Source organism: Vanellus vanellus (genome assembly GCF_965231255.1).
Source record: "Vanellus vanellus genome assembly, chromosome: 25".
Classification (NCBI taxonomy): Eukaryota; Metazoa; Chordata; class Aves; order Charadriiformes; family Charadriidae; genus Vanellus; species Vanellus vanellus.
The window spans coordinates 2,876,072-2,900,628 of NC_138930.1; positions in this window are offsets into that span (position 1 = coordinate 2,876,072).

A 24,557-nucleotide genomic window follows, 5' to 3' on the forward strand; every position below is an offset into this window, starting at 1 on the left:
CTACTCCCACCAGTAACGCTCCTGCTGCAGGAACATTGTTGTACTGTTGTATTCTCACATGGGAATCCTCCGATCTCTATAGATACTTTACACTCTTGAAAGATAAGCACAGAGGAAGGAACACATAAATCCAGATTCTCAATCCATAACCAAAGCAGGAATGAAGACAAATCCAGCTATTATAAGGAGGGTCATCATCCCTCTGACACTGAACTGGAAGCTCAGGCGGCATGAGAAACCCACAACTTCTGTTGGAAAGTATGTGCCTTGACCACCCACTCACCTCAAGCAGATGAGAAGTTAAGACCCATTCTCTGGAGATTAATCCAGAAAGAGAGGCCTGAGACTTCACCCTACAGTAAACGATAATTAAAATCTGCTAAATCTACCATCAGCTTTTTCTCTCTCTGGGTGTACAGAGAGGAAAGAAGGGGGAAGCAGGGGGGGAGGGAGGCATTTCATACTTGCATCAAACCTGTTTTCCAGATGAGTTTTTCAATGATCAGATTCAATCTACTGTAAAAACTTCCTAGGGAGAGAAACCCTCAGCGCATGAACCAAAAATGTAATGAAGTGGGAAATGTACTCCTCTTTAGGGGGAAGAAAACTGGTTTCACCTTTGTGCTCCCACGTTTATTGTGAACAAACTATGCAGATTTCTTTGCTACAGAGAGGAGAGGCACACTGACAGAGCCATGACACTGAGCCAGGTATAGGCACGAGAATCAGGTCCTTGTCAAACACACCGCCCCTTGGAGGGGCTGCCAAACTGCATCAAATCCAATGTCTGTCTGCTCATTCTCCTCCTCACATTAAGTACCATCCTAGACTACCAGGAAGAGACTGACTTAAATGCATGGTTTAATAAACCTGCAGCAGAATTTATCATCATTAGCTAACATATTTTTACATATTCTTGCCATCTGTAGCAGTGTCCACCCCTTTGTTAAGTGCCTGGCCTCAATGGCTTCCTGTGGCAATGAGTTTCACAGTAATTATGTATTATGTTAAGAAGCACTTTTTTTTTTATCAGTTAATGCAGTTCTGGCTACATCTGTGCTTCCAACTTCTGCTAAAAGGTCTGGTCCCTAATCAATGCTGCTGTGCCACCGAGAATCCCCTTGTGACCATGCCAACCCCTGGAAGTCTCTGCTTCCATTAGCAGAGCACTTCACTGGGGTTGGCAGGGCTCAGCTATCAGTACGGAGGGAAATGTTGCCACTGTGGGTCCCTGTCTGTGCAAAGCCCCCGGGAATGGGATCTTCCAGTGGGTAACTGCTCTAGCTGCAGTGGCTCACAGATCAAAGGTCCTAATTTCACAGGAGCACCGAAAGCAATGGCTGTGCATACTCCATGCCCTGGACCTCAGGTCTCCACTGTGATAAAAGAAACAGGCTATGAAATACTACCAGCTCAAACTAGGAGGATTTTACATGCACATGAGCAGCCATGCAAGTTGAAGAGTAACAGAGAAGGATGCCTGATAGTCCAGCCAGTCCCAAGGATAAGTGTTGGTGCCCAAAAGCAAACCACATGACTAACATGTCAGTTTTCAACACTATTCAAAAAGTGACTCCTCCAGAACTTTACAACTAGGTTGTAGCAAGCATCTTTATAATCATAGATACAACATGAATTAGCATGTGAGAAAAATTTATCAGACTAGCTGAGATCACCACCAGAACTATGCAGAACAGACAGCTAAAGAGAATGGTCACACTCATTGCATCAAATGTATTCTACAGAGCAGCATAGAGCAACAGGGAGACCTTCAGTCTCCACCCTGAACATCCCCAGGGAAAAGGCAGGCAGGGAGGTGAGAGCTTTTACATTATTCCCAGTAAAACCTTAATCTGATTCTGTGCCTGTTGATACACAGTCCCCATCGCTCTTTGATTACCTGGTCCCCAAGGCCTGTGTTCAAGCTAGTCTAATCTCACACAGCACTCGACATAAGAGCAAAGATGGCTGCAGCCCAGCCCAGGACTACATAAACACAACCAGGATTCGAGGAGATCCCGTGTCATCCTGAGAGGGGGGCATGCTGGGAACTGGGGTTTCAGAGCTGAATCCCACTTAGCCTTAGTCCTCTCCCCAGGACAGAGCTGACCCACTTCATAAACGATGTTCTCTTCCTTCAGCATCCAAATGCTGCTGTATCATTTAGCACTACCCATGGGCTAATTTTCTCCCTCGGGGATGGTAGATTAGATCCCACAATTTCTCTCTCCTCCTGAGTTTTCAAAAGGTCTTTCAAGTGTAATAAACTCAGGTATTTATATATCAATCTGCGTTACCTGAGGCACATATTATAGAGGCCTGGGTCATAGCAACATCATTACAGTGAGTTTTAAAGAGAGCAATGGGAATAGATAGATAAATAATTCTCTCTCCATGGTGCCCTTTCTATTTGTATGCTGAAGCTTAGAGCAGCTCCCTGCCTTGGACACACCTTCAGAAATACGGTATTTCACACCAGAGCTGAAAACATCAAGGTAAGCAGCAACCGATCCTCCAGAGCTAAACAAACAGCCTTTTTCCCTTTAAATTACAGACACTCACACATCACCTTGGCTTCTCTCTTCTGCTGCTTCCTCCCACTTTTTAATCCCTTGAAGCTCTTGCACACCTGCAGTCACTGCTTTTCAGAGCATTTGTGCTGCATTTTTACACTGCTAGGGACGTTATAATGTGAGAAAAAGAGATCATGGCTTGGCTGCCTTGAGGAGCAGCATCAGGCCCTCTCCATATTCTGCATGGCACCATGGCAGCTCAGCTTCAAGCAACCTGTTCAGTCACAGACCCTAAAGCAGATTCTTTTATTTAAGCACTTGCTTAATATTTTGTTGGACTGGAAGCTTAGACTGGGCCAAAAAAAGGCCTCCGAACACCTGCAAGAACTCCTTGGTGCAACTCTTCTCTGGTATCAGTTTATGCAGTTCCTAAAGAACATAGTACACATTCCTGACTGAAGAAAAAAAGCAAATCACATAAAAGGACCTCAGAAGGGTTATAAGCTCTCTCGCTTACTCACTAGCCAACACAAGCAGGTCAGATCATTCACTCCAATAACAGCATTTTATTTTTGTATTCACATGCCAAATGAAAATCAGGTTCCTCTGGCACCAGGTGATGTACAAAAACACAGCAAAAGGTTTATAATAGCTAGAGGATATGAAGAGGCATTCAAAGTCTGCAGTTACCCAGCACACACCACTGACTAGGTGGCCTGATACCCAGTCCAGGGCTCTGGCCACGTTTTCCCCTGTGTACCACACAGCAGCTGCAGACTGACCAGCTTTCACCCCTAAATTCCTGCTCACCATAGGTTTGATTCTGGTTTATAAAGGCATTTTAATGCATTGACTTGCCTCTGAGGAAGAAAGTGCCTGGCGGTTGTTTAAGCGTCTTTATTAGACCTGAAACAAATACTGCATCATTTAACTTTGAGGCTTTTGTTGCTGGTATCAGTCGTGTTCTGCAAATCACAGACTCAAGACTGCATCTAACCCCTAATAAGCAAGCAAACTGCCATTCGTCCACCTCCCTGCTTTCCCCCAGCTGCTGTTATCTCTGTGTGAGACTGGGAATTGGAGGAAAGAATGACCCAGTGATTGTCTAAATCAGCCCAGCTCTAATTTACTGGAATATGGTTTGAGCAGCTAATGTAACACCTACTGTGAGCAAGATGGAGCTATCTCCAGGACTTCTGTAGGCTAGGAACATTCACTTAAATGGCATTGTCTGGCTGCACTCACTGGAGGGCTTGCCATACCACAGAGAGCAGTTAACCCTTGGAATGGGAAATTAGGTCAGAACCACCAAGCTTTCAACTGCAATTGGAAAAGTTAACTTTCCGCAGGAAATTGGGTGTCCTGTTTGCCTCTGTCACTTTCTCAACTCCTCGTGTAGCAAATAGCTTGAGCAATTACAGTTCTCAGGTAAACAGACACTAGCAAAGGCATCCTCAGGATGCCCTTGGTCTGGCAGGAGTTTTCCCAGCTTCCCCAGCCCTCACTGAAACGGTTACATGTCATGTTTCCCACGGCTGGATTAAGCAGCTATCTCTCCCTAGATAGAAAGGATGCAGGTTTGGTTGTTTTTTTTTTTTCTTTAAAATATGGGACTAAGTCACACAGAAGTCAGTGCCTTCCCTGGCCCTGGTACAGAAGCTAAGCTCCCTGGAAAATTACCTTTGCCTCTGTCCTTCAGCTCCTCAAGATGAGGTGGGAGGAATAATTCCTCCTTTGCCTACCACCTGTAAGCATTTTGAGGCAGACACTGTTTTTTGACCTGAGCACGTAAAGCACCCAGGACCCCATGACAGCAGTACCTGAGGGGGCAGGAAGATGCTCATCATATAAACAGCTTCAGCTTCAACAGCAAGGTCATTTCAAGCTGTTAAGTCAACATTCACAAAGGATTCTATGAGTATGAAACAGAAATCCTGTTTTAGCAGGTTTTGGTAGAAAATGTATTTAATTTAACCTTCCCTTCAAATGGAAGGATAGGTTGTCAAGAAGCAATGCTTTCCAATCAGGCGCTATGACATTTCACATAAGAGTACATCTGTATCACTCTAATTATCCCCATTTTACAGATGGGGAAACTGAGGCACAGAAGAGTGGGGCGGTGGATCAGATGGAACAGCTGTGGATCCATCTGGTTCCTCAGCACCCAAACCACAAGTGTCAGTCACCTGAGACCCCTCCCCGAGACACAGGACCAACAGTTCAGCCACTAATAAAGGGGTTAACCCAGCACCCTGGAGCAGCCCTTCTCCTAAGGACCCCAACAGGTTCCCTTCAGCACGAGTTCTGCAAAAGATGACTTTGTCATCTTCCCATGCAGCAAATTTCCACTGAGGCTGGCTTCAGCTGCACCTCACACTGATGTTCCTTTTAATTGACAAAAGGCAAAATGGCAACATGAGGAATGCAATGCTTTCAGCCTGAACTTTCATCATTGTGGAATCACTGGAGTTTAATTGCTCACAGAGCCAGAGTTCCCAATTAAGCTGCATGTAATCCCTTTACCTTGCAATTCGCTGGGTTGTGTGCAGGTAGCATGTAACCTTCTGGTTTAAAACCTGCCTTCTAGCAAGCACAAGCACAATTCCCATTAGCCTCTGCAGTTCAGGAGCGGATGAGCTCCCCCAACCTGAAAAGCTGAATCAGTAGAGAGCACCCTTGTGCTGCTCCACTTCCCATGCTGGGAGATGCCTCCAGTCCCTTTATAACTCACATAGCCTTTTCATAGTGTAGGCCACTTCCAGGAGCTGACTCACTCGCCTCCCACAGAGAAGCCCACAAGCACACAGGGCTCAGCTACAAGGAAACACATCCCCATGTTATCACACAGCCAGGCAGCGCCTAGACTGGGCACAGGCTGAGAGAAAGCAGCCTGGATGCAGATAACATCCTGCTTGTGGCTCCTCCATCTTTTCACACATCTACTTTTCCAGAGCAATGATACACTGGCTCACACCGGGCCACTGAAATTAGTGGAAGATCCCCTGGGCAGCCTCAGACAAAGGCCTCTCTGTACTCCTTTTGAGGTACAGTTGGGAGCTATTCACCTGGCCAGGGACATTGCATGTTGCTTCATTCTGGGGATGCCTTTCTCATAAAAGACAATCCTTTCATAACACTGGCCTGGAGGCAAACGGCAACAGTTTTAAAAGGCAGGAACAAGATCCGAAGGAACATTAATAAGTGTAGCACCATTTCTGGAAACAAGAGAGAAAGAAAAACTGAAGTACAGAAGACAGATGTGAGGTCAGTTTAAAAAGAGACTAAGTGACTTCAGAGGAAAAGCTCAGTCTGGCATAGGTGCCTGGGTGTCTGGATCACAGAGGCAGTCTATGCCCCCCACTGCCCCCAGATGTCCTGCTGCCCAGACCAACCATCTAGCAAATATGACAGCATATATACCAGCAGCTCAACCTCCTCCTACTTCTGCAAAGCCAACATGCCACCCCGAGGGACTACCAAAGCCAACTGACAGACTGAGCTGTTTCAAGACCTACCCAGGGAGTCTTTTCAGATGTTCTCCCACTCCCCTGGGTACCATCTCTCCCCTTTCTTGGGTCACCTGAAGTAGGCAATCACCTTCACAGCCCATCAGCTGGTGTCCTCACCAGGCACCTGTATAGCACACTAAACTCAAGGCTGATTATAGCTGGGAGGGGTTAAAACATCCTCTCCACCTTGTCTTGACTAGAGCTAAAATCCAATTTTTAGTTACCACGTTACTTTAAAAAACAAAAACCACACAACCCCCCCCCCCCCCAACACGCTTTATCCTAATTCTCCCAGGAAATAATGACTTTCTGTTATTAAATAATGTAAAATGATTGAGGTGAGTCATAAAGCATTTGTATTAACACTAATGGATCCATGATTAATTTTTTCTTTATTTTATTATTATAAAACTTGTCTGTATCTCCCCCCCCCCCCCCCCCCTTTCCTCTGTCCTCCCCATCACATTTTGTTCTCAGGGGAGGTAATCAAGACTTCACTTGAATTTCTCATTACTTGAAAGGCTCCGCATCACAATATGATAATGGGACAGTTTCATAATTACAATTAAAAAAAATCAGAGCAAGAGGAAACTGGAGAGGTTTTAAGATGCTTTTGTATTTCAGTCACCCAGAAATTAAAGAATTGCTTTAAAACATATTTAAAAAAATGAGGAAAGGGCAGTTTTGACTTATTGTCATGCAAAAAACATTGTGCCTGAGCTTAATTTTGGAAAGTCCATCCTCCCTCCTTATTTCCTTAGACCACCTCCTCCCTCCTATGTTTTTTCTTTTCCTTTTTTTTCCTTTTGATAAAGTATTAGGCAACATTAATTACCAGTCTAGTTTTGCATCTTACTGGAAGTTAACTCTTGCATTTTACCACCAATTTCCTTGTAAAAGGCAAATCACCCACTTTGTACCTCAGTTTCCCATTTGCAGTGGAAGACACTACACAGCAATTTTGCTGTTTTTACCCACAGGAGATCTACAGGCTTATACAGCATATTTTAAACCCTGCCTTTAGGAGCAGAACACAGGTGGCAGAGATGAGCAGAATTAGCCCTGTTCTCTGCTAACAAGCTTTAAGATCCCACAGGATATAAGGCTGGATTAGATCTGACAAATAATAATGATTATTCCTATTATTCCTCCTAGAACTTGCCTAAGACATCATCAGCTAGAGAGATGTCAAAGTGGCAAGACATTATGCTTTATGTAGGACTCCGAAAAAGCTGGAGTTTCTGCCTGAAAATAAGAATCCTTTCCTAGGCAGAACACCTGCGCCCCCCCTCCTTTTCTGCTGGGAGCGTTGTGCTCTTAGACCCCAAGTGGGTCCCCTGCACAGCATTAGCTGGTCCTTGATTCTTGGGGTCCCTTCTCAGACTGCCATTAACTCCCTTGTGTGATCAGAAGCACCCTGGAGTAACCACACCGTGCCTCAGTTTACCCACTGCTTCATCCACAAAGCCCTTCAGTGCCCTGAGGGCGAAGCTGCACAGCGAGACTCTCAGCAGTGCATACAAGGCTCAGAAAGGCTGGAAGGAGGCAACCACCCTCCCAAGCAGCCGCCTGCTCCATTACAGCACAACCTGTGCTGGCCACAGCAGGGACAGGGATCACTGAGGGTCCCTCTCCTCTGCTTCATCCTTGCAACAAAGCCAAGGAGCTTGTTCCTGGCCACAGGGAGAGGCTCTGGCTCTGCAGGAAGGTGATACCCCATTAGTCCTGAGACTGCTCAGGGAACACAGCCCTCACACAAAGGCCCTGAGGCCTAGCCGAGCCCCCAGCAGCCTCACCTCTGTGACCAGCAGGGTAACACAGGAGCCAAAGCAGGGAAAGGGAGGCTCAAAGAGCCTTTGCTCACTTTGAGATGGCAGAACCAGACAACTCAAACTAAGCCGTTACAGCTTACCTGCCCAATATCATCAGAGGACACACCAACACCCAACCCACCAGGGCCACTATGAGGGGTTGCCTGCCCAGCCAGAATTTATAGTCTCGCCCTGAGGCATGGCTGGATAGGATTGGTTGGGGTGAGCAGGCGGCAGCAGATGATTGGTCAGTGAGGGAGCTGCCCCCGCCTCCACCTGGGGAGCAGCCATTTTGCCCTCAGAGGCGGCAGTGCTTGTGAGGGGTGGTGTGGGTCAGCTCTGGGGTGGTTGTGCTGCAGCCCCATTTCCTCCCTGGGGTTTTGCTCAGGTCCAGATGCTTCGGTTTTGTGCTTGGTGTCAGGCGGATGCCTGGGCATCTCTCTGCCCTGGTACCTGCTGTGAGCGGCAGCCTGGCTGCTGGGGCCGTAGCTCTTGGAGGCAGGAGCAGCTCCCTGAGTGTCGGCATGGCTCCCAGGGCCCTGGCCCTTGGCAGGGCCCGATTAGATGCTGCTGTAAAGCAAGTAATGCCAAAATGCAAATAGCGGCAGCAGCAAATTCTTGATTAAATATGAACAAGTGCAGAGAATTGCTTATGTCACTCACCCCACTCCTCTCTGTCCTCCATCTGTCTGCTTCCCTCTTTCACCGTCTCTTCCCCCAGCCATCTGTTTAGCGCTCTCCCTCCTTCTCATCCCTCCCTGTCCCCGCACCCCCTTCCCTTTGCGGCTGTTTCATTTTGAGTGGGTCCCAGTTAGCTGCTCCTCTCCCTGCTGCCAGGGCTGTATATTGCCGGTTCAGGCTCCCCGGCGTTAGTCTGGGCACTCAGTGGGGATGTTACGGCAACACAGGAAAGCTGAAGACAGAGGCTTCCTGCTCCTCTGCATTCCCTGGGAATGTCTTCCTGGCATCCTGCTTGAAGGAGCTGCTGGTGGGGAGGGAAGTGGAAGAGGGCTTTTAAACCAGGTTAGCAACACCAGTTGCCCTGCTCTTGCAAGGAGATATTTCATAGTTTTGAAGCAAGCCACTTTAAAGTGGGCCCTGGGGCAAGAAAGTTTCATAGCGCTTCCCTGTTAACCCATGGAATGCCTGGTCTCAGAATCCTGTTTGGGCCAAGGGTAAAGCAAAACTAAAGCAATTAGTGCTTGACCATGTGTGTAGGTGATTAAAATATTCAGTGGTCATAATGGGAAAGGTCAACCCACCCCTTCAGGAGCCTGTTGGCTGTCTTGCAACTTCATTTACACCAGTGCAATGCTTGCACAAACTGCTTCTGAATCAGAATAGTGGCCTTTTAGCGCACCTTGCAGGGTTTTATTTGCTTTTCTCTGGAGTAAACAGGAGCACAAGACGAAGGCACTGGATCGATGGGCATTAAAATCTACGGAAAGGCCATAAACATCATTGCTCCAGCACATCACCCGCATCTTCCCGCAGGGTGGGGAGGATGCCTGCTGCCTGGCTGGTTTACCACCAGTGCTCCTGCTGCGGGGGATCTGCGTGCTACCATGGAAGCCAACAAAACTGGCTGCTGTTGGAGGCAGAGATTGGGTTTGATCCAGACTGGCAAATCCAGGGTTCCTATAAAAGAGCTGAATAAGGGCCCTGTGTCTGACAAGAAGGAAATAAAACTATTGGATTGTTGGCTTTGATAAATCCTTTCCCTGACACATTCCTCAGACTTCATCTCAGCAAAGGATAATGGTATAGAGAGAGAGACGGTGTCCTTTTTTCTGGTGATTTAAATACAGTGAAACAAGGACATGATATCAACATTAAGCAGTTAGAAGAATAACCTGACTGCGCACCTTCTTTCTAGAGTCTCCAGGGTGGAATCAGTTTAGATTGATGCATGATAAATGAACGAACCTGTTGCCTGAATGGGGCGGCTCTTGGTGCAATAGGCAGAGCTGTTATCAGACCTGTTAAACAAATAAAGCTGTGAAGTGCAGACACATTGTCTGAAGCACACGCGCAGCTTTCCAGGCAGTGAGATCTTCTTAAGGAATCCTTGATAAAGGAACAAGCCTGTTCAAGTTAATGGATATCCTCGGGTGATGCTTGGAGAGGATGCGTGAAGAGAATGGGGATCTTTGCTGCGGCTGCTGATGCACATCCCTCCCCTGCACAAACACGCTCTTGTTCACGGTAGTGCTGCCTTGACTGGAGCAAGAGCAAAAAGAAGGGGACATTACTGGGACACACATAGGGCAGAAGGTGGTGATGGTTGAGCCCCAGCCCTGCTCAGTGGTGGTAGCAAAGCAGCATTTGGGTTGTCAGGGGTGTTGGACCTACAGCTGGGCCTTTGGACAATGACTGCTTTTCTGAAAGAGCTCACAGAGCAAGGATGAATACAGAGGGGTCATGGCCCAGGGCGGCTTTGCCCAGTGTCCCACCTCCAGTGACCAAGTTGCTTGGAGAAGGGAAAAGAGGAGTGATACAGGATTTGTCCCCAGCACGCATCCTCCGGGTGAGCATCTTTCTGAACAGCTCCATCCTTAGCCCATGCTGTAGTGTCCATAAAGCAGACCCCTGACCTTGAGAGCTTCCAGCCGGTAACAAGAATCAGATGCCAAATTTACCTTTCAAACCAGTTACACGCCTCCTTCATGTCACAAGCATCTTTGGACTTTGTCCTGATTTTCCCCAGCTTGAGTGAGAAGCAAGCCAGCCTCCCTTCAACTGAGTTTCTAGCAACAACAAGAGAACAGTAATTTCACTGCAATGTTTTTCCTAAGGAAAAAAAAACCTCAATTTGTTTGTCTGCCTGTGACAGGGAGAATTTTTCATGTTACCGTCAGCCCTGGAGTTCATTCACCTATTGGAAAGATGTCCAGCTTCGAAGGATGTTTAATCTTATTTGAAAAGAGATAATTAGGAAAACACACACAAACACATGTGCCACACGCTCACAATCTCATTAGAGACTTTCTCCTTCAGCTGAGGAAAAGGTTTTATTTCGATGGTGGGGGTGAATATGCTTCCATGCTTGGTTAAGGGGTGTGTGTGTGCATATTTGTGTGTCTGTGTGCATATTTAGGTGCATATTTATTTCTCTGAAGGGGAGAGGTTTTTAACTTGTTAAAACCTGTGAAATTCCTCGTCCTGGTTCCATTTTTGGAAGCAGATTTTGATGAGATCTCTCCCGTCACTGCACAGAGAGCATCTAATCACGCCGTACAAAGACAGCCACAACTGACAATGCGCCTCCCTCTTCCAGGAGAAAGAAAGAGGGGGACAAAATGAATAATTCAAATGATAATTAGCAGTGTAATTATTCCTGTTTTTAGAGTAACCTACAGGACAGAACATCAACGTATGAGTCATTGGCAAAGTATAAACAGAAATAATTTGGAAGATGCTGTCCTGATACTTTAGAAAGGGACTTGTCAGATACTTTTTTGATCTCACATTGGCATCAGGAGTCCCCTCCAAGTGCTCCCTATAAGGTCAAAACTGGCATCAGTCGCCTGGAGCTCAACTAAGGGAGAAGGGAGCTTCAAAAGCAGTGGCGGGCAGAGAGGGCATGCAGGGAGGACCCAGGCTGGTAGAGCTCTCAGCTGAACACCCAGCATGTCAGGCAGTAGTTTGGGCTTGATTCAGGCCAGGGAACAGTCTCTTGCTATGCATCTATGCAGCCCGGTGTCACAGATCCCAGTTGCAGGTTTGGCTTTGATGCGCTCCAGTGTATAATGGTGCCCTGAGCTGAGATCTCCTGTACGCACCAGGGGCTGAGATCTGCAGGTGCTGAACCATGGGGAAGGAGGGGGTGTGTGGAGTGTTATCCCTGCATTTTAGGCTGAATTGGGAGGGGAGAAGGTAAAAGTTCAGTCTCAAGGTGTCTGTGCTGTGCTTGGGAAGAGCCAAACCCTCTGTACAGGGCAGAGATGTCACATGCCTAATGCTGCTCTAATCCTTTCTGACAGAGATACATGCAATAAGTCTAGACTTCAGCTACAGCTCCGACCTCTGCTCAACCAGTAGCCAGAACAAACTTCCAAACTTACAATCGCTTTTGCTTTTTTAAAACGTGGAGCGTCTCTCTTCAAGAGGAAACACGAAACCTCCGTGGCTGGAGCAGCTCCTGTCGAAGGAGACACTGAGGCAGCAGCAGCAGCCTGTAAAAGCAAACAGTGGGATGCCTCTTGGCACTGTAACACAAGAAGAAGAGAAGAAAGATGTCTTTAATTTGCCTGGTAATGATCAATATAGAATCAAATCCGACCTTGAATTTTAATGGCTCTATACTAATAGAAAGCCACTTGCAGATGGATGGAGGAGGATCAGAATAGCCTGGGGGAGGGAGGGTTGGGTGGTCCAACGCGCAGCAGGCTCAGCGCCCTGTGTGGCCACCCCCTGCTGCCACAGATACGCTTTTCTGGGGCTGGCGGAGGGAAAATCACTCTGGGGTGGCAGTGGCTGGGGATGGGCTGTTGTGGGTGCAGGAGGCAGCATGACCCAAGGCTTCCTGGGTTCCCCCAAGCGCTGTTTCATCCAGAGATTTCAAAGCGCTGTTTTAAAAGCAAAGGCATTTACAGACAGGAAAACTGAGTCAAGAAACAGGTAAGTCCTTGGCCCAGGGTCATGTGGCAGCACCCAGAGCAGAAGCAGGTCTCCCATGGCACCCCCCCTGTGACACTGGGGACTCTTCATTGCTCCTTGTCTTTGACATGATCAGATGCTGTACAGAGAAGATGACTCAACTCCAGACCCAAGGCACCAACAGCATTTGCAATTGGCAGAGACTCCTTAAAAAGAGAGAGAGAGAAAAAAAGAAAGAATGCATATATACATTTATATATATAAATAAATAGAGATGAGATTGACCAGTTGAAATTATATAGCAGCTGTTAACATTGGCATCTTTATTTGCTGCATCAATTGTATTTGGTTTAATCTTGTTCCCACAACGCTGAAAACATTTGACTCATCTTCTGCTTTTTTGTTGATATAGAATCATTTTGACAGTTATCCTGTTGGTTGTTAATAAATATCTGCACTTTCTATAATCAATCATAAAACAAATCCAATCGCCTTTTCGCTTTTTATTTGACCTTAATCCTAACAAATCTCCCACTGTTTTATTGAATTTACTCATGAGCCAGCAGAAGAAGAAAGAAAAAACGAGGGTACCCGTTGATGCCTGTCCATTTGTCTCAGGCAAAGATAGTCTGGAGGAGCTGAGATGGAAATCAGGAAAATATTCATCTGTAGTCTGGCACTGTCCGTTGAATCACCCCAGCCAGATCCCTTTGCCTTTCGTGTCTTGTGTCCCCTCCCAGAGGACAGAGTAAAACTGCAGTGGGCTGAGCACCATATTTTTCTCTCCCCTCAACCAAGGATTCACAGGATCAGATGCCTTCTGTTGGCCACACAATAAAAGGGAGTTACCTTGCTTCTCCAGGAGCTGTGGGAAGGACTTCTCCTCCTTAGTGGTCTCATCTGGACTTTTAATGTTCACCAGTCTGCAGATTTCCCCCTTGCTTTGCCCCTCTCATTCTGGGGGAGCAGAGCAGTACGGCTGTGGCATTGGGGATCGGGTTCTTGTAATGCAGCTGAAATGAAGTGGAGGGAGCTGGAGGGCAAAGGATGCTCCATCCGAGCATTCCCCACCACATGGCCATTCTTCCTTGTGTGATGTCTGTTTTCTTCCCTCTCTCCCCTCCCAGACTTCTACCTGCAAAAACAATCCACTGAGCACTTCAGAACTGCCAGTGAGATGAGGCTTGCCTCTCGGCACAAATCCTGTCTCACGTGGTGGGGAGGAATGATGCAACAGCACTCTTCTGCTCTGAAATCAGGCCTGGATCTGCCCTCGCTCACCACCACCCCAGGAGGCACGAGGATGCTTTACGAGCAATTCTTGTACGGTTTCTATTTGCAAGCATTTCCCTTCCTCCATCCCTAACAGGACAAGACTCAAAGTTTATATGTAAAAATTATAAACAATCCTGCAGTCAGAGGAGAGGGGAACAGAAAAAAAAAAAAGGATAAAAGCAGGAGAAGCAACTTTGTCCTTTGGTGCCAGCAGCGCCGGGCTCCTGCGGTTGGAACCCCAATGAGAACCAAAGTATCTTCATCATTATCTAGCTGCAAATGGCAGCTGCTTTGCCAGCCGCTGCTCGGGCGGGACGGTCTCTTTTACGAGAGCAGGAAGGGAACAGTGGGGCAGGGAATTAAAATATGGGCTACAAATTGGAAACGGCAGGGGGTGGAGGGGGATTCAGCTTAGCCGGCAGACGCCCAGCGTGCTCCCTATTTATGCTATGCCAATGACTTTGCTCTCAAGCAGCTTGCAGGAGAGAAAGAGAGAAATATATACATATCTTGCGGCTTGCCTTGGCCCGGGAAATTCCTGCAGAAGCCAATGGCGGGAGAGACTGCAGTACTGTAGGTCAGACAGTGATGCAACAGCCCATCTGCAGCCGTGAATTACTGCCCTTGTGCTGGTTGCTCTGTCTAGAGAATAATCTTATGGATGAGGACTTGGCTGGGGAGGAAGGGAAGATGCAGCGGTGGCTGCATCCCCTTATGGTACCGCAAACCCCGTATGAGGTTGAGCCCAGGCTGAAGGCAGAATTCGACCTGTCAAAGGTCATCCCCAGCCTTATCTCACACTCAGGGGAACCTGAACTTAAAATATACGCTCCTCTGTGACCTTGAAACCTCTGTGTCTCAGTTTTCCTGCCTTTAAAATGGGAATCAGTGCCCAGCTCTCAGAGCACCAACAGGACGAACATGTGGAGAGGTGCACAGTGCTCAGACTGGTCTGCGGTGAGGCGGCGCGGTGCTGCCTGGACCTGCGGCCCCTCTGCATCTGGATGTCCCTTTCCAGCAGGACTCTGTCCTTGTCTCTGCTTCTGTGGCCCTGTATCACCCCGAACTCGACCGACAGGCCTGCACTTGGCATGCAGTGTCGGGAGAGAAGCACGCAAAGGAGAAGGAAAATAGTGCCTGAGAGGTGCCTCCCTGGTACAGCGAGGCCTGAGAGCAACCAGAAATAGAAACACGGGGCCATGAATTAAACACGCTGCAATCTCTCATCTGTCTCCAGCGGGGAGTTCAGCTCAGGGCAGATCGCTCCGGTGCTTGAATGGATGCAGGGGCGCTTCCCTGGGAAGGCAGGATCAGCGAGCACCCTGTCCCACTGGTTTGAACGGAAGCGCTTCCCACGAGTGTCCCCTTCCCATTGCAGCCTGGCACTGCTGGGTTCTTTGGGACAGCGCTGACCAGTTCTGGGCAGTTCCCAGCTCCTCGGTACCCTGAAGCATCCCCCAAAGAGATCTGCAGCCCAAGGGTCAGTGCCACTGGTTTACTCTACATGTCCCAACTGGGAGGCCACCGTGCTGGACCATGCAGAAGCTGCAAAGGGGGACTGGGGAGGCACAAAACGCTTGTGGCTTCAGCTAAAGGGAGACTGTCCCTGGGGAACACCCTGCACAACCAAAGCAATGCGTAATAATGCGACAGGCAGCTTAATATGAAACTAGCCAGGACTTCAATCTGCAGGTTTCCCCTACGGCAGAGGACAGCATCGCCCTGTTATTTATGGTGCCCCCAGCCTCGGAGGGGACAACAGGGCGGCGCTTAACATCTTAAGCTGATGTTAGTTGTGATTGTTGCTCCCGAGGACACGAATCTCTGCTGGCTTCTGTGTCTGGGCACGATACACGGGCAGGGGCTCACCCCACCAGCAAGTACCCCGACTGCTGGAGGCACAGCAGCGGCGGGCTGTGGTCCTGCTGACTGCTGCTTGGGTGGGAGGGTGGCAGAGGCAGGAGGAAGGGCTCAGCCCTGGGGCCGGGCCACCCGGCTCCGCTCCTCCCGCCAGGCTCCCTCCACTCTCAGCAATTGTCTCGATTCCCTTGGGTGGCACTGAGGAAGGACCAGCCTTTCCCAGAGGCAGGCAGACATCGAGGGAACATCACTTGGGCGGCAGATGATTAGCTTTGCTGACAGCTGTCTCAAGTGGATGTGATGGATGGTGCCTGGGTCTGCCCGAGCGCCAGAGTCTATCGCGTGTCTCTGAAGTCCACCAGACAGCAGAGCTCACGAAGGATTAGCCCCGTGCATGCCTGCAGCCCCAGGGCTTGAGACAACTCCAGGAGTGACAGGGAAAATGAAGGAAGTAATTTAGAGCCTAACGAGGGGAAATCCACAAAGCCCTGGCTCAGCCTGAAAGCTGCTTGCTTGAGAAGGGCCTTGATTTTTATCTGGCTTTGCAGACACTCTGAGCGAGTTTTCCTAACTCACCAAGGGAACCGCATGGGGACTCGGCATTGGGGTGGCTTCTCCCTCTCATCTCCAGCATCGCTTCATTAACTGATCCCGCAGAAGATGCACAGCCTTTTCCGTTCACAGATAAAACACATTCACTACATGGCTCACACATGCGCGTGCCAGATGGCATGTGGGGACACAGTCGTGTAGATTGGCTACACGCAATTAGGCTACAAATGCAGCTCACACACAGACCGGCTGCAACGAGCTTATACATCGCGGTTATTCCGCTCAGCCCTGCACGTAGTAAAGCACTTACCTTGGTCCTTGGGGATGACCATGCTCCCCTTCCCGGCTCCTCTTCTCCTTCTGCTGCCTGCAGGCAGCGCGTGTGTGTCCCCTACGTGTGCCCAGGTCACCTACAACGCTTGGGGAGGCGACTGCCACATCCATCGCGTGCAGCTACCTGCAGAGTGTGAGCACGGACACTGGTATAATACCGATCTCACATATACAGTGATGTTTTTACATGGATCAAACAGCCACAGGGTCCCTGGTCTGGAAATCGCAGCTGGGATACGCACATACATCTTGGGGAGGGGACAGCGCTTGGGTAACCAAGAATAACCCAAGGACAGAAGGACCACATAGCGCTCTCTGCAGGGATAGCTGGGGAAAGGGACCCTGTAAACAGCCGGTCCAGGCAAAGCAAGGGGTTGGGGACCCCCAGATTCTCTGCTCCTCGCTGCCCGTTCCTCTCCCTCGCTTGAAAAGGCCTTCCCTGCCCCTGCTGAAGCCCTGTCTGCTCCATCTCCCTCCTTTTCATTGCCTTAATTGGCCACTGCCTTACCGGGGGAAATCTCAGCCTGGCTGTCAGCCCCGAGCCACGCTGAGCGGGCTCCAAAAGCTGCTGGGGGGGGGGAACTCTGACTCAGGGAAGGGTTTTTAACCTGTCACAGAGGCAGCTGGGGAAAGGAGCAGGACTCGGCTGCCTCTAATTGCTCTTTGCGCAGAGGTGCCTTGTTTATTCGATTAATTTGGAGCCATCAAATGCCAGAGCTCAACGAGGTGCTGCTGAGAGGGGGGATTTTTTCCTCTCCAGAAGGGTGAGGTATGCAAAGTCCCTTCTTTCCTTTAAACAAGCTCATCTCTTGGTCTTTATAGGCATTAATGCTCATTGTGCCCTTAGTGGGAACTGTATTGAGATGTGTCTGTAATGTTTCTTTTCCCCCCAAAGTCACCCAGCAGGTTAGTGTCAGAGCAGGATGGAAAATGCTCGTCCAAACCCAGGAATTAAATCCTCGAGGCTGTGCCGTTTGGCCAAAGGAAAAGCCCATTTCCATTGATAAATGACAGATTCTTACAAAGTAAGGCTGCAAATCCCAGACCCAAATTGTCCTCCTTGTTAGCAAGCAAAATCCCCTCCACCCCTGATCTCTAAATGTCATGCACCGGCCCTGGGAAACACGCAGCAACCGCCGCAGCCTGGAAGGGGGAGAAGGACTCCTTGCTCTGAGACGTAAAACCGTAAATCAGAGCAGAATGTATTTCCTCTGCCTGGATTTCACAGCTCTCTCTATGTTAATTTGGCCGGTTGCACTCTCTGCATGCGTCGTGCCGGGAGCCCCTTTCAGCAAGGTCTAGGATTTTGCTTTTTAGAGTGAAATAAAATAAAATAATACAAAAAGCCTTGTTTCAGCTTGCCTGTTCACAATCAAATTTTCCTCGAGCATGGGCAGCAGCCTTACGAGCCATTTCTGTTTGATAGCTCGGGTTTTATTCACATAGATAATGAGTTTGGCAGAAGGTTAATAAGTGTCAACTGAAAGATAATTTAAGAGTTGTAAAGATAAATTTGTTGTGTGCTCTTTTTCTGTGTGTGTGGCTAATATCTCAGTGCCCATACACACGCGCACACGCGCAGAGCACACAGCCTGGTTTCTAAGTCCATAATCTATATGGTTTTCTTTATTCCTTGAGGTATTGTAAATAAATAAAAGTCCCATTGAAAATCCTGCTGCATGTAAATTCCCATCTGCCCTTTTTTTTTTTTCCTTTCCTGGGCAAAGTGATTAGATTAACACAAGGGGGGGGGAAGGGAAGAAAAACAAAAAGAAAAGGATCAGAGCTTTAGAAATGTAGCTTTTCCTCCCCAGCGCAATGCTCAAGCTGAGAATTTCCTGGTGAGATAGACAGAGATGTGGCCTTTATGCGGTTTTGAGATAGAAAGGGGGTCTTTGAAAAGGCTCGTCTGGGTTTTTTCTTTTTTTCTTTTTTTTTTTTTTAACTTTAAAATGGGGTTTTCCTTAAAAATACCCCGAGTGTTGCCCCACTGTAGCCAGACTAATGCACGCTTCCAGTGTCGATGGTGCTTGGCTGGAGCGTGGTGCAAACCAGGGCTCAGGACACTTGTGCCCAGGGACAACAGGAGTCAAACTCTCCCGTGGGGACGTGGCCCAGGATTCTTCTACCCAAATACCCCCCAGAGCAGCACGAAGCTCTGCCATGTCCCTTCTGACAAAGCTCAGACTGTTGGAGGGCATTTTCCCCGCTAAGTGATGCTTTCTGCCTCTCCGAAAGCTCTGTTAGAGCTGGAGCCTCCATGTTTTAAGCACCAGCATCAATTCAATACTTGGCAAAAGATATAACGCTCCCCGCGCCTCAGAGAGGCACAAAACACCGAGGAAAAAAATCAGCCGTTGGTGCTGAAGGTGACTCCCCTGCCCCAGCCATCGCCGGGGTGAAGGGCCCTTCCCGGCTCGGCGAACGTTTTGGCTGCAGCCCGCGAGCAGCTCTTCAGCACCGAAACGCTACGCTGGCCCTTGTTGTCCTCCCCTGCTCCGCTCCATCCCACCCTCTTCCTAATCCCTTTAAAGCAGAACCGTTTAAGGAGGACTCGGCGGCGGATGCTGTGCGGCGGGGGCGAGAGAGGGGACGGCGGGGCTTTGTCACAAGTATCAGTACGATACTGTTCCATAAAACAAACCCCCCGAAGTTAAAGATTATTTACATTTTAGATACGGGTAACAACCATAATCTATTTGATTAGACGAGGCTTGAATTAAGTACCAAATTTATCTCTTTACATTGTCAAACTTAATAGTAGTTTAAAGATAAACCTCATTGAAACTCTGCCTTCCCTGCTGGGCTAATTAACACCCATTTAGGCTCTTAAACCTTTGATGGGTGTTTCTGTTCCAGTGCTTTGGTAATGGGGGAAGCTGCTTTAATAAATCAGAGAAAAATCTCGGCCGAGCAGCGCGAACCAAAAGGCTCTCTGACCAGGTGTGATGGGTTTCCAATGCGGTAAGGGAGATAAAAGCACTTTCTTGATTAAATACTGCCACCAGGTTGAACTCTCGAGTTTTCAGGGGCCGGTACCGCTACCGCTGCTAATGTGTTTTACTTCGAGGTTGGTCCTGTAAAATGGGCCAGATCGATGGAGAAACTCAGCCAAAGTGTGTTGCGCTCCATGGGTGGGCTGTGCATTTGTTGGCTTTGGATTTGGGTAAATGGACATAGTCCACAGAAGACCGTGGGGACCTCAGACTGCCCTCCACGGGGAGATATTCTGGTAAAGCAGTGCCTAAATTAAGGGAAAGTGGGAATTTAACGTGCCGGTGCAAAGAAATCCCGAGTGAACTGTGACTGCTGAAGTCATGTTGGGCACTGCAATGGGATCAACCCCAATTTTGCCCTACCAGAACTGGGACTAGTGGATCCAGCTGGGGGTTACAGCCATGAACTTCTCCCACATCCCTTTGATCTGGCTGGTGGTCTGTATTTGGCTTTTTTGAGGAAAAGCCCCGTTACTCTTTTGAGTGGCTCAGTCTGGATTCCTTTTGAGACAGGAAAGAAACCCGCTGATGGCTCCTCCACCTGCACGTGGGCTTAACCCTGCGCGATTCCAGGCCCCCCGGCCCCCCCTCAAGCCGCGAGTGCCGGAGAGCATCACTGGGGGCATTTGCCCTGGGCTGCAGCCACAACCGTTGCAAATGGGACAGAGCCAGAGGAAGAGGGCAGGGAACTGTCTAAGCCCCCAGAATACCCCCAGATACTTTGGCAACTCCTGCTGCAACACCAAAGTTGTGGGGGGCTGAAGCCCCCCTCTGCTGCCCCGGGCAGCAGCCAGGCTCCGGGGTGGCTCCTCGCTGTTGCCTGGGAGAGAGCTCCCGGCGCCCCGGTCTGCTTTGAGGAGCGAGAGCAGGGCAAGGAGAGATGGTGCCACATTTAATTAGCTCTCAGCAAAACCAGATTATTCTTAACATTAAACTAATCTTCAAAAAGGGAACCCTTTAAATGAAAAGAGAAAGTGCAAGGCTAGGAAACCATTAATTGATTCCTTATTCATTAACCTTTGCAAACCGTTCAAAAGAGCTGAAAAACGACTTCCTTTGGAGCGAGGGCTTGAAGGAGCCTCTCATAACCTACAATGCACAGGGCAAGAGAAGGGACGGTCCCAAACTGCTCCTTGTTTTGCTAATCAGAGAGCTGTTCCTCACACCGAGTCCCTGCTGTAAACACCACTGATCCTGAACACGCTCATCTGAAACCACCCTGGAGCCACGACAGCTTCGCTGATATTTAATCTGTAAACCTCCAACTTCGCACGCCCATCACTGAGCCTGGCAGCTCAACTCTCATGATAGTTATTTTTCCTTTTTCAATCCAGAGCTTCTGGAGTCAAGGGATTTGCGTTAAAAAAAGCCCTCGCTAGACGAGATTGTGAGAAGCAGTTTGCAAAGGGCTTTTGGGTTTAGAAAAACCCAACCACCCAGAGCCAGATGAGGCTGACAACAGTGTACTGAAATCCAGATAGAAAATCTCCAGTTTAGTCACTAAAATGGATCAAATGGGGAAGGGAGATGAGCTGCCCCGGGAGCAGCGGCACCGCAGGCACTCGGGCTGGGAGCACCTTTTTGTGGTCACCCAGAGCGTCAGCGGGAAGATGGAGCAGTTCCCGTCCACCCACTGTCCCCGAGCGTTGGCACGTGTGGCCGTAGGTCTCTGTCCTGCTCTCCTGCCCGGCCACCTCGCAGCTCCCGGCCCCTCCTGCCCCTGAAGGCACTGCTCCGGCGGCGGCGGCTTATTTTGCTTTGCGAAGGCTTTTCCCCCAGGGAGCCCCGCACGCCCGCCGTGCCCACCTTCCTCGGGAAGGCGGACAAACAACGGCAGTTTCCATAGCCACTGGGGGAGAGAAGAAAGCAAAAGCCTGCCCAGTCAACGGCTGCCAAATCGCCTTTTGTTTGTGCCTAGCAGCACTTGGATTTTCCCTGATCTGAAATGACACTTTTCTCCCTTTCTGGGGGCTTGTTTTCTGGGTATTTGATTCTTGTGCCAGGGCTTGGAGAGAAACCAATGGCTAAAAGCTTCCTCCTATAAACTCTGGAATTAACAACCCTGTTTCCCTGACCTCATCGGCACGGCGGGGCAAAAAACTGGAAGCATTTTCCTCTCTTCACACAGTTTGGGCAGAAGGGAACCAAACCCTTCGTGGGAACGCCTGTCCCAGACTCTCTCGGAGAGGTGGATCCAAATCTGGAGATACGGTACCTGCAAAGCTCAGATGGCGTTTGGATGCGACTGGGGAGACTATGGGATGACCTGATACGCCATGAACATGCTGCTTTGGGGATGTGTCAGACCAACAAAAGGCTGTATCAAGTGAATTGCTGCTGTTTGCAGGAGGTGCTGGGTTTGCTGCAGGAGGTCTGGAGGAGCCTGCGCCCCCCTGAGCCCCGGACCGTGCCGCCCCATGGGCTGAGCATCCCCATCTCTGTAGCTGGAAGCATGAAAAGATATGTGCACTCCATGAACGTGAGCCATGCAGCGCGCGCTCCTCAGCATATCTGTATTGCACCGACCTCGCAGCGTGGGGATAAATTACAGCCTTAGCATGTGTTCAGCAAAAAATTAATCTTTCCCAAATTTCTCCCCCCCCCCCCGCAGAGATGAGGTGCTTGGAAAGGCACAGGTCCTGATCTTAAACAAAAGCGCCACAAACCACCTTCCCCTCCTGCACATTCCCCGTGTAGCTCAAAGGCCCTTTCCCCATCGCTGCTCAGCATCCTCCCTCCGCTGCCGGGCTCTGTCCCCGCTCCCCCGATTCCTCCTGCTTCGCTCAGCGTTTGAAGCCGGGTGCTCTTTAAAGCGGTCTCTAATGATACTCCATTGATCTCAATTATCCAGAGACAACTCTCAGTTATCCTGAGGCCGATTAAGCAGGTTGCAGATTAATCATAGCCTGCTAAGTGCCCCCTTCATCCCCCTCGCTGGTTCCTTACATCTTGATTTTGTTCTTTGAAAGAAAACACACCAAGACACCGTGTCCCGTAACGTCAGTCATAACAGTGCCTTTGCTGTATCTGGCTTTCCCCACCTGATTATTAACCTGGACACGCAAGACTCAACTGGTATTTTTGTTGCTATTTCTTATTTCCATCACTAAGAGCTGTGCACCCAGGAAAGCAGAAAAAAAAAAAAAAAAGCCTCCAAAGAGATTCTTTTATCCAAATTCAGCAAATTTTTCTCTGTTGAACTGGAAACCCCTCACCAAGGAGCCCCGGGGAACATTTCACCTGCGTTTCAGTGTTTGGATCTGGCTCATCCCAAACTTGCGTGGTTGGTGGTGCCCGGGAGGAAACCGCAGTACGCGACTGAAGGACTGAGGTGCTTTGGGATGCTCCTGTAGGGAGAAGCTTGGAAGGGATGGGAGCTTTCGGGGCCCCTGGAAGGCATCAAGTGCCAGGATTTCCCCTCCACGCTGGGCAGTCCGTCCCCAGCTTAGAAGCGGCTCAGGTCAAGCCCAGGCTGTGTGCGGGCACAGCCCTGGCCATGAACCTGCACCCCAGGGGACACACGTGTCCCGTCGGTGCCCGGCAGGGCTGCTCGGGGACAAGCACGGGGCCGGGCGGCCGCTGCATCCCCATCCCACCACGCTCCCGCTGCCAACCTGCGATGCTCCCAGGGCAGGGCCGCACAAGGGGATGGCTTTCCCCTCTTCCTTTCAATTATTTTGGCTTTCTCCTGGAGTTTACAGCTTTACGAGGTGCTTCTATGATGAGGAAAAATGGGTGGAAGGAGGAGGGTCGTGCCCTGTCTGGGAATTAGGAATATTAGAGCAAAATATACTGAAAGAAAGGAGGAAAAAAAATTCACCAGTAACACACTGCCCTTCAAAAGCTTGCTGGTTTTCTGATTATTTTTTTTTTCCTTCTTTAAGCTCTTGACTCCACTTTACCCAAAACAAAGGGGGAAAAAAAAAAAAAAGGCAAAAGAAAAGCAGCGAGAGCAGCGAGAGCAGCGAGCCCTGCCCCGCTGCCCTGCCGGGGCTGGCTGGCGGCGAGGCGGTGCTGATGTCCCCGCGCTTTCCAGATTAAGCACAAGTGCTTTGTGCAGATAAATTGAAAACCCTCAGCCCTGGAATACAGACTCATGTAGCGGCGCTGTCAGGTTAGAGGGGGAGAGAGGGAGCAGCTGCCTATGGAAAAAGAGATAAAAAGCCGAGAGAGAGACTGGTGCGCCTTTATGTCTTGAGCTGTAAGCTGGAGACGGCTTTCAGATAGGAAAACGCAGAAGTTCAAAACATATGTATTTATTTATATATTATACACCCACGCCTACAGCTCCACGTATACTAAATACAATTATATAGGCGTGCACACAAATGCATATATACGCGTAAGCGCTAGGAATATCCTACAAGAGGCGTGTGCCTCCGGCAGTGCGTGTCCCACTGGTCAGACCACGCGGGCACAGCGGCCACGGCGCGACCGCGGCCACGGCGGCTCCTGCAAACGCGGTGGCAGCAGCGAAAGGCAGAGGAGGAGAGGGGGCTCCGGGCAGGCTGGTGGCAGCGCCGGGGATGAGCCGGATGGCGGTGAGCCGCGCGTGGGGGCGAGCACGCTCCGGTACCCCTGCCTGGCCCAGCTGCCTGCGGCGGGGACACCCTGCTCCTCTGTTGACTGCCATTTAATTAATTAACCTTTTCAATTAACTCCTTTACTCCCCTCCTTTCACATACAGCAAGTGGCAGTCCCCGAGCCCTCTGTACGCCCCTTGGCAGAGAGCGGAGGCGATGGGGGTGGGGATGGGGACAACAGGACCAGCTTCTGGGGGACAGTCACATCTGCTGGATGGGTTGGGAGGAAGGGAAGGAGGAGGACTTCTGGCTCTGTTTCTGCTGTGAGAGTTGAATCACGACGGGGAAAGGCTAACGGCAGAAGTGAAATGATTTCCCATCTTCCCCAAGCCTGGCTCGCGCTCTCACACACCCACAATCTAGCCCATGATCTTTAAGTGAAACTGGCTTTTATCATTACTCGTTCAATCTAGTCAATCAAAGTTTCAATTAATGGCAAGGAATTATCATTCCATTCAGCACAGAGAGAGGCTCTTTTTTTTTTTTTTTGTAGGAGAAAAAAAAAGAAAAAGCGGCTGTCACGTTG